Source organism: Arachis hypogaea, chromosome 17, assembly GCF_003086295.3.
Source record: "Arachis hypogaea cultivar Tifrunner chromosome 17, arahy.Tifrunner.gnm2.J5K5, whole genome shotgun sequence".
NCBI classification, from domain to species: domain Eukaryota; kingdom Viridiplantae; phylum Streptophyta; class Magnoliopsida; order Fabales; family Fabaceae; genus Arachis; species Arachis hypogaea.
Genome location: NC_092052.1, coordinates 115,681,393 through 115,691,410, shown reverse-complemented (window position 1 = coordinate 115,691,410; position 10,018 = coordinate 115,681,393). Strand labels below are relative to the sequence as shown.

The window sequence follows — 10,018 nt, the reverse complement described above, 5'->3', positions numbered from 1 at the left end:
ATAAAACTTAAACAAAACATACTAAAAACTATATGAAAATGATGGCAAAAAGTGTATAAAATATCTGTTTATCAGAACACCAAACTTAAACTTTTGCTTGTCTCCAAGAAACTAAAAACAAAGTAGGATAAAAAGAAGAGTAAGACACAATAAATCTCAGAGTTTTCAATGAAGCTCAGTTTCAGTTAGATGAGCATGACTTAGTAGTTTTTTGCTTTTGAATAGTTTTGGCATCTCACTATCGATTGAAACTCAGAAGTGTTGGCATCCTTAGGAACTTAGAATCCAGATTATATTATTGACTCTCCTAGTTCAGTTCTTTTTTATTCTTGAATATAACTTTTTAGAGTCTTGGCCGTGACCCTAAGCACTTTATTTTCTAGTATTACTACCGGATACATAAATGGCACAGACACTTAACTGGGTGAATCCTTTCGGATTATGATTCAGCTTTGCTAGAATTCCCAGATAGAGGTATCCAGAGTTCTTAAGCACACTCTTTTTATTTTGGATCACGACTTTAACTGCTCAGTCTCAAACTTTTCACTTGATACCTTCACACCACAAGCATATAGTTAGGGACACTTTTCATTTGGAGTGATTAAGCCAATATTTTACTCCTTTTAGGCCCTCCTAACCATTGATGCTCAAAGCCTTGGATCCATTTACCCTTGCCTTTTGGTTTAAAGGGTTATTAGCTTTTTGCTCTTGCCTTTTGGTTTAAAGAACTATTGGCTTTTTCTACTTTTATTTCTTTTTCAGCTTGCTTTTTTTTTTTTCGCATGCAAAATTTTTTTCTTGTTATTGCATCTTACTTTTTTGCTACTTTTCTTGCTTCAAAAATCAATTTTTTGAATTTTTCAGATTACCAATAATACTTAACTTTTATCATCATTCTTTCAAGAGCCAACATTCTTAATTTCAACTTCAAATATGCACTGTTCATTCATACATTTAAAAAACAAAAGCAACACCACCACATCAAGATAATTGAACTATTCTTAAGATAAACTCGAAATTCATGCAACTTAATTTCTTTTTCAAATAAAATAAGGTGAGAGATATACGGAACATTTTATAGCCTTAAGACATAGATAGAAATGATCATGCAACAAGAACAAGAGAACAGATAATAAAACATAATAGAAAACAGAAAAATAACATAAGAAAATGGGATTAAGAGAAGGAATCCACCTTAGTGATGGCGGCTTGATGAGAGCAAAATCGTCGGTTAAGAATTTTCACACAAAATAATTCCATTGATAGTATAGTTCCCAACTGACAAGTAATGCTCAAATCAAAGTTTAAATGTTTTGGTTGTCACAAGTCCAACCCAATAAAAGTAACCGAAGTATTTAAACCTCTGGTCGTCTCTCAAGGAATTGCTTTAAGATATGCATATTATTGGTTATGGTATCCAAGGGGTTGGGTTGGTAAAAAGAGGCAAGAAAATAAACCAAGCAATTAAAGATAACAACTACTAAAAAGAGGCATTCATGGCAAGAATTGAGAATCTAAGCTTTCTATCCTAGTCATTAATTATCATACAATGATTAACAAGAATTTATCTTATTTAGTCAACTCCAACAATGGAAGAAAGTACAATGTTATCTTCACACGAGAGAAAGTCAAATAAGACTAGTTAATCTCAATCTAAAAGTCCTAATCAACTCACTAATTAAATTAGCAAGAGATTAGGGTCAATGGAAATAATATTAACTAACAACTCTAGATCACCAATCTAAATTAGGTATTAATGACTCAAGATTACCTAATTTCTCTTTCTAAGCCAAGAATGCTAAAAAACTACTCTAATATCCAACCAGGCATTTTGTCAAATACTTGGAAGGCATAAAAGGAAAGCATGTTAAATTACAAGAAATATAAAGTCTACAACTACCCAATGTAAGAAATTAACAATAAAAACTAAGGAAAGCACATCAAATATGAAATACCTCAAAATTGTATTAAAGAGAATGGGAATTGATAAGAGTTCATCAACATAAAAAGTAACCAAAATGAGAAATTAACAAGAAGAACTAAGAAAATCAAGACAATGGAACAAGAAATTATAAAGAAAACAAGATGGAAACAAGAAATTAAACCTAGATCTAAGAGAAATTAACCTAATACTAACTTAATTCTAGAGAGAAGAGGGAGCTTCTCTCTCTAGAAACTAACTAAGGCATGATTCCTACACTAACTAATTGCTCCCCCTTTGTCCAGTCTTGAATTCTGCATGAAATAGTCTCTGGAATCAGTTGGATTTGGGACTGGAAAGCTTAGAAATCGCACCCAGCATTTTCACTTTAATGAGGTCACGTGCTGGCTATGACGCGAACGCATGGGCCACGCGTACGCGTCGTCTGGCTTTTTCTTCTCACGCGTACGCATCGCCTTCAACGATGCACCTCTTTACACGTATGCGTCTGTCCCGCGTGTGCATTGCTCTGGATACTCCAAATCCTTGTTTTTCCATGAACTAAGCATGTCATCATGTCATCATGCTAAACCAAGAAAAAGACAAAGGGTATCAACATTTATTCAATGCAAACTATCTAAATGCAACCTATCTAAATACAACTATCTAAATGAATGCAACCACTTGGTTAAAATAAATCAATTCCCAAGAATACATATATAAGCACAAGGGCTAAAGGTATTACAACCAAGTCAAATCCACAATTGAATTGAGTTATTAAAAGAATTTATAAACTTGCAAGAAAAGAGATGATTACGGGTGAAAACATGTAATTGAGCAATCGAACCCTCACCGGATGTGTATCCGCTCTAGTCACTCAAGTGTATAGGGTTGATTCACTCAATTCTCCTCTAATCATGCTTTCCAAGATTCATTTTTTATCTAACAATCAACAATTATTTCATGCATGCATACAAATATCATGAGGACTTATCCATAAGTTGTAATGGGGCTAGGGTCAAGGTAGGATTGTATTTGGTTAGGTGGACTAGAATTTGAATCTTTGATTAACTTAAACTTCCCACCTAACCTATGACAACCTATACTATTTAAAGTAAACCTAACTACCCATTCTTCACTTTTTCACACACTCATGCACTCTCTTTTTTATTACAATCCATATGCATTGATTATTATTGAACTTCACTTTGGGGCATTTTGTCCCCTTTTTATTGCTTTTCTTTTTTCTTTCCTTTTTCTTTGTCTATTTTTTTTATTTTTTTCTTTTATTTTTCTCTTTTTTTTTTTGATGAATTATATACAAAAATACCAACGCACATGGTTTAAATATGATTAATACATGAGTATGTATCCAATTCCCAAAATTTTGACAAAAATACAAACACACACTTTTATCCCAATCAATGTTTCCAACTCTTCCAAAATTAAATGATAAACACTCTCACTAGTCTAAGCTAATCAAAGATCCAAACAAGGGATATTTATTATTTTTCGCTTCAAGGCTTGTAATGTGCTAAAATTAAGAACACATGGGTTTAGCATAGGCTCGAAGTTGGTTAACAATGGAAGATAAAATGTAAGGCTATTTGGGTAAGTGAGCTAATTGAAACAATGGCCTCAATCATATAAGTGCATTCATACACAAAATAATGGACATATAGAATCAAAGAAATCAAAGATTACAATCATAGAAAGAGAATAATCACACAAGAATAAAAATAGTGGTTATATGATGTAACCATACAATTTGGCTCAAATCTTACATGCTTATGTGTTCTTAGCTCAAAAATTATGTTCCACAATGTATAATTCAAGCAAGTTTTAATTTTTTTTCAATTAATTAGGGTGCCATATAGATAAACTTCTTGGAGAATTTCATTATTTTGGCTAAGTTTATTATATACATGCTAAATGAAATGTTGTGATTGGGAAACGTCAAAATTCCTTAGTTTATTCCCTATTTTCAACCAAACCAAATTCTCATATGCAAAAGGGTAAACTAAGCTCAATAATCTACATTTTTTCAAATCACAACTAATAAACTAAAATAACTATATATATATATATATATATATATATATATATATATATATATATATATATATATATATATACTATCAAACTAAAAGTGCAAATCAAACTAAAAATCTAAGATATATACAAGCCAAAGTACAAAATGCGATAACTAAAAAAAAATATCCAAAATAACTAATATGTACAAGAATCCCAAAAGTGCAATAAAGTAAAAATGTGCAATTACTGAAAATAAACAAAATAAAGCAAACTAAAATAGGAGTCTGAAATGGTCACCAAAATGAAATCCACCGATGACGGTGACCTCTCCACACTTAGAAGAAATCATCGTCCTCGATGCTACAACTCAGGGAGGGTCAACGTCCGCAGCTGGCTGAGGCTATGGCTCTGGTTGTGGCTGTGTAGCAGCCTCTGCCTGCTGAGCCTTGATGAGCGGATAATTTATACGCTTTTTGACATTGTTTTTAGTATGTTTTTAGTAGGATCTAGTTACTTTTAGGGATGTTTTTAATAGATTTTGTGTTAAATTCACATTTCTGGACTTTACTATGAGTTTGTGTAATTTTCTGTGATTTCAGGTATTTTCTGGCTGAAATTGAGGGACTTGAGCAGAAATCAGATTCAGAGGTTGAAAAAGGACTGCTGATGCTGTTGGATTCTGACCTCCCTGCACTCAAAGTGGATTTTCTGGAGCTACAGAACTCGAAATGGCGCGCTTCCAATTGCGTTGGAAAGTAGACATCCAGGGCTTTCCAGCAATATATAATAGTCCATACTTTGGCCAAGAATTGACGACGTAAACTGGCGTTCAACGCCAGCTTTCTACCCAAATCTGGCGTCCAGCGCCAGAAAAGGATCCAAAACCAGAGTTGAACGCCCAAACTGGCACAAAAACTGGCGTTCAACTCCACAATTGGCCTCTGCACGTGCAACACTTAAGCTCAGTCCAAACACACACCAAGTGGGCCCCGGAAGTGGATTTATACATCAAATACTTACTCATGTAAACCCTAGTAGCTAGTTTATTATAAATAGGACCTCTTACTATTGTATTAGGCATCTTTGGATTACCTTATGATCCTTTGATCACGTTTTAGGGGGCTGGCCATCTCGGCCATGCCTGGACCTTCACTTATGTATTTTCAACGGTAGAGTTTCTACACTCCATAGATTAAGGTGTAGAGCTCTGCTGTTCCTCAAAGATTAATGCAAAGTACTACTGTTTTCTATTCAATTCTTCTTATTTCGCTTCTAAGATATCCATTCGCACCCAAGAACGTGATGAAGGTGATGATTATGTGTGACGCTCATCATCCTTCTCCTTTATGAACGCGTGCCTGACAAACACTTCTATTCTACATGAATTAAGCTAGAATGAATATCTCTTAGATCTCCTAACCAGAATCTTCGTGGCGTAAGCTAGAAGGATGGCGGCATTCAAGAGAATCCGGAAGGTCTAAACCTTGTCTGTGGTATTCTGAGTAGGATTCAATGATTGAATGACTGTGACGAGCTTCAAACTCGCGATTGTTGGGCGTTAGTGACAGACGCAAAAGGAGGGTGAATCCTATTCCAGCATGATCGGGAACCGACAGATGAATAGCCGTGCCGTGACAGGGTGCGTGAGCATATTATTCACTGAGAGGAGGGGATGTAGCCACTGACAACGGTGATGCCCTTGCATAAAGCCAGCCATGGAAAGGAGTAAGACTGATTGGATGAAGATAGCAGGAAAGCAGAGGTTCAGAGGAATGAAAGCATCTCCATTCGCTTATCTGAAATTCCTACCAATGAATTACATAAGTATTTCTACCCCTATTTTATTAATTAATATTCGAAAACCACATAACTGTTTTATATCCGCCTGACTGAGATTTACAAGGTGACCATAGCTTGCTTCATACCAACAATCTCCGTGGGATTCGACCCTTACTCACGTAAGGTATTACTTGGACGACCCAGTGCACTTGCTGGTTAGTTGTATCGAAGTTGTGACAGACTGTAAAACTAGATCAGAGTATCTGGCCTAAGAAGCCATTACCAGAGATCACAATTTCGTGCACTAAGTTTTTGGCGCCGTTGCCGGGGATTGTTCGAGTTTGGACAACTGACGGTTCATCTTGTTGCTCAGATTAGGTAATTTTCTTTTTGTTTTATTTTCAAAAATTTTTCAAAAATCTTTCAAAATTTTTTCCTTTGTTTTCGAAAAAAAAAATGTTTTCAAAAATAAATTATTCTATGGCTTCAGAATTTTTAAGAATGAATTCTAGTGTTTCATGAAGCATGTTGAAGCCTGGCTGGCTGTAAAGCCATGTCTCAATCCTTATACTCAAGAGAAGAGCTTCTTTATCTTAGCCAATTGGCTGTTGAATGTAAGGAATGTCAGGCGTGTCATGTCTGAGTTACATACTAAAGCTTGGCTGGCTATTAAGCCATGCCTGACCCTTTGATTGGAGCTTTAGAGCATAAGATTCCTGGAATTCATGTTGAAAATTTTGGAATCCTTATTTTTTCTTTTTCATAATAAATTTTCGAAAAATATAAAATAAAAATCCAAAAAAATTTAGAAAATCATAAAAATCAAAAATATTTTTGTGCTCTTGTTTGAGTCTTGAGTCATATCATAAGTTTGGTGTCAATTGCATATGCATCTTGCATTTTTTCGAAAATATCATGCATTCATAGTGTTCTTCATGATCTTCAAGTTGTTCTTGGTAAGTCTTCTTGTTTGATCTTGATGATTTTTTTGTTTTGTGTCTTTTCATGTTTATCATATGCATTCTTGAATTCTTAGTGCGTAAGCATTAAAGAATTCTAAGTTTGGTGTCTTGCATGTTTTCTTTGCATTAAAATTTTTTCAAAATTGTGTCTATGATGTTCATCTTGACATTCATGGTGTTCTTGGTGTTCATCTTGACATTCATAGCATTCTTGCATGCATTCATTGTTTTGATCTAAAAATTTCATGCATTGCATAATTTTCATGTTTTTCATAAAAATTTCAAAAATTAAAAAAAAATATCTTTCCCTTTTTCTCTCATCAAATTCGAAAATTTGAGTTGACTTTTTCAAAAGTTTTTAAAATCAAATTGTTTCTTATGAGTCAAATCAAATTTTCAATTTGAAAATCTTATCTTTTTCAAAATCTTTTTCAAAAATCAAATCTTTTTCAAAATTCTTAGTTATTTTCGAAAATTTCAAAAATATTTTTCAAAAATCTTTTTCTTATTTTTATATAAAATTTTCGAAAATAACTAATCAATTAATGTTTTGATTCAAAAATTTCAAGTTTGTTACTTACTTGTTAAGAAAGATTCAAACTTTAAGTTCTAGAATCATATCTTGTGATTTCTTGTGAATCAAGTCATTAATTGTGATTTTAAAAATCAAATCTTTTTCAAAAACTAATTTCTATCATATCTTTTCAAAAATATCTACTTATCTTATCTTTTTCAAAAAAATATCTTCTCAAAATATCTTTTCTAACTTCCTAACTTCTTATTTTTTCAAAATTTGTTTCAACTAACTAACTAACTTTTTATTTGTTCCTTAACTTTTTCAAAACTACCTAACTAATTCTCTCTCTCTCATTTTTCGAAAATATCTTCCCCCTTTTTCAAAATTTCTTTTTAATTTATTAATTATTTTAATTTTTAAATCTTAATTTTCAAAAATTACTAACATTTTTCAAAAACTATTTTCAAAAATCACTAACTCTTTTTCAAAAATTATTTTCGAAAATTCTCTTCTCTCTCATCTCCTTCTATTTTTTTTTATTTATTCATCTACTAACATCTCTCCCTCATTCAAAAAAAAAAAAGGATCTCTATTATTATTATTTTTCTGTGCCTTCTTCTTTGTCATATGAGCAGGAGCAAGGACAAGAATATTCTTGTTGAAGCAGATCCAGAACCTGAAAGGACTCTGAATTACAACTAACCAGTAAGCCCCTGTTAGGAATTTTCAAACAAGAAGAGGAGATGGCAGCCGAAAATAATAATAATGCAAGGAGGATGCTTGGTGACTTTACTGCACCTAATTCCAATTTACATGGAAGAAGCATCTCCATTCCTGCCATTGGAGCAAACAAATTTGAGCTGAAACCTCAATTAGTTTCTCTGATGCAGCAGAACTGCAAGTTTCATGGACTTCCATCTGAAGATCCTTTTCAGTTCTTAACTGAATTCTTGCAGATATGTGATACTGTTAAGACTAATGGAGTAGATCCTGAAGTCTACAGGCTCATGCTTTTCCCTTTTGCTGTAAGAGACAGAGCTAGATTATGGTTGGATTCTCAACCCAAAGACAGCCTGAACTCTTGGGATAAGCTGGTCACGGCTTTCTTAGCCAAGTACTTTCCTCCTCAAAAGCTGAGCAAGCTTAGAGCTGATGTTCAAACCTTCAGACAGAAAGAAGGTGAATCCCTCTATGAAGCTTGGGAAAGATACAAACAGTTGACCAAAAAGTGTCCTTCTGACATGCTTTCAGAATGGACCATCCTGGATATATTCTATGATGGTTTTATCTGAGCTATCAAAGATGTCACTGGACACTTCTACAGGTGGATCCATTCACCTGAAGAAAACGCCTGCAGAAGCTCAAGAACTCATTGACATGGTTGCTAATAACTAGTTCATGTACACTTCTGAAAGGAATCCTGTGAGTAATGGGACGCCTATGAAGAAGGGAGTTCTTGAAGTTGATACTCTGAATGCCATATTGGCTCAGAATAAAATATTGACTCAGCAAGTTAATATGATCTCTCAGAGTCTGCATGGAATGCAAGCTGCATCCAACAGTACTCAAGAGGCTTCTTATGAAGAAGAAGCTTATGATCCTGAGAACCCTGCAATAGCAGAGGTGAATTACTTAGGTGAACCTTATGGAAACACCTATAACTCAACATGGAGAAATCATCCAAATTTCTCATGGAAGGATCAAAAGCCTCAACAAGGCTTTAATAATGGTGGAAGAAACAGGTTTAGCAATAGCAAGCCTTTTCCATCATCAACTCAGCAACAGACAGAGAACTCTGAACAAAATGCTTCTAATTTAGCAAACTTAGTCTCTGATCTATCTAAGGCCACTATAAGTTTCATGAATGAAACAAGATCTTCTATTAGAAATCTGGAAGCACAAGTGGGCCAGCTGAGTAAAAGGATCACTGAAATCCCTCCTAGTACTCTCCCAAGCAATACAGAAGAGAATCCAAAAGGAGAGTGCAAGGCCATTGACATAAGCGCCATGGCCGAACCTGTGAGGAGAGGAGAGGACGTGAATCCCAAGGAGGAAGACCTCCTGGGACGTCCAGTGGTCAATAAGGAGCTTCCCTCTGAGGAACCAAAGGACTCTGAGGCTCATCTAGAGACCATAGAGATTCCATTGAACCTCCTTATGCCCTTCATGAGCTCTGATGAGTATTCCTCTTCTGAAGAGAATGAGGATGTTACTGAAGAGCAAACTGCCAAGTTTCTTGGTGCAATCATGAAGCTAAATGCCAAATTATTTGGCATTGATACTTGGGAAGTTGAACCTCCCTTGTTCATCAATGAACTAAGTGATCTGGATCAACTGACATTGCCTCAGAAGAGACAGGATCCTGGAAAGTTCATAATACCCTGTACCATAGGCACCATGATCTTTAAGGCTCTGTGTGACCTTGGTTCAGGAATAAACCTCATGCCCCTCTCTGTAATAGAGAAACTGGAAATCTATGGGGTGCAAGCTGCTAAAATCTCATTAGAGATGGCAGACAGCTCTAGAAAACAGGCTTATGGACAAGTAGAGGACGTATTAGTAAAGGTTGAAGGCCATTACATCCCTGCTGATCTCATAGTCCTGGATACTGGAAAGGAAGAGGATGAATCCATCATCCTAGGAAGACCTTTCCTGGCCACAGCAAGAGCTGTGATTAATGTTGACAGAGGTGAAATAATCCTTCAATGGAATGAGGAGTCCCTTGTGTTTAAAACTCAAGGATCTCCCTCTGCAACCATGGAGAGGAAGCAGAAAAAGCTTCTCTCAAGGCAGAGTCAACCAGAG

At 34.9% G+C, this 10,018-nt stretch overlaps 1 non-coding gene across 1 annotated transcript; it reads right to left on the bottom strand.

Annotated features, from left to right (window-relative positions):
* Window positions 1–8,352: 8,352 nt before the first annotated feature.
* On the bottom strand, window positions 8,353–8,460 carry LOC112767682 (small nucleolar RNA R71). Its single transcript, XR_003185124.1, has one exon. It is a non-coding gene; the product is annotated as a small nucleolar RNA R71 (small nucleolar RNA).
* Window positions 8,461–10,018: the final 1,558 nt, after the last annotated feature.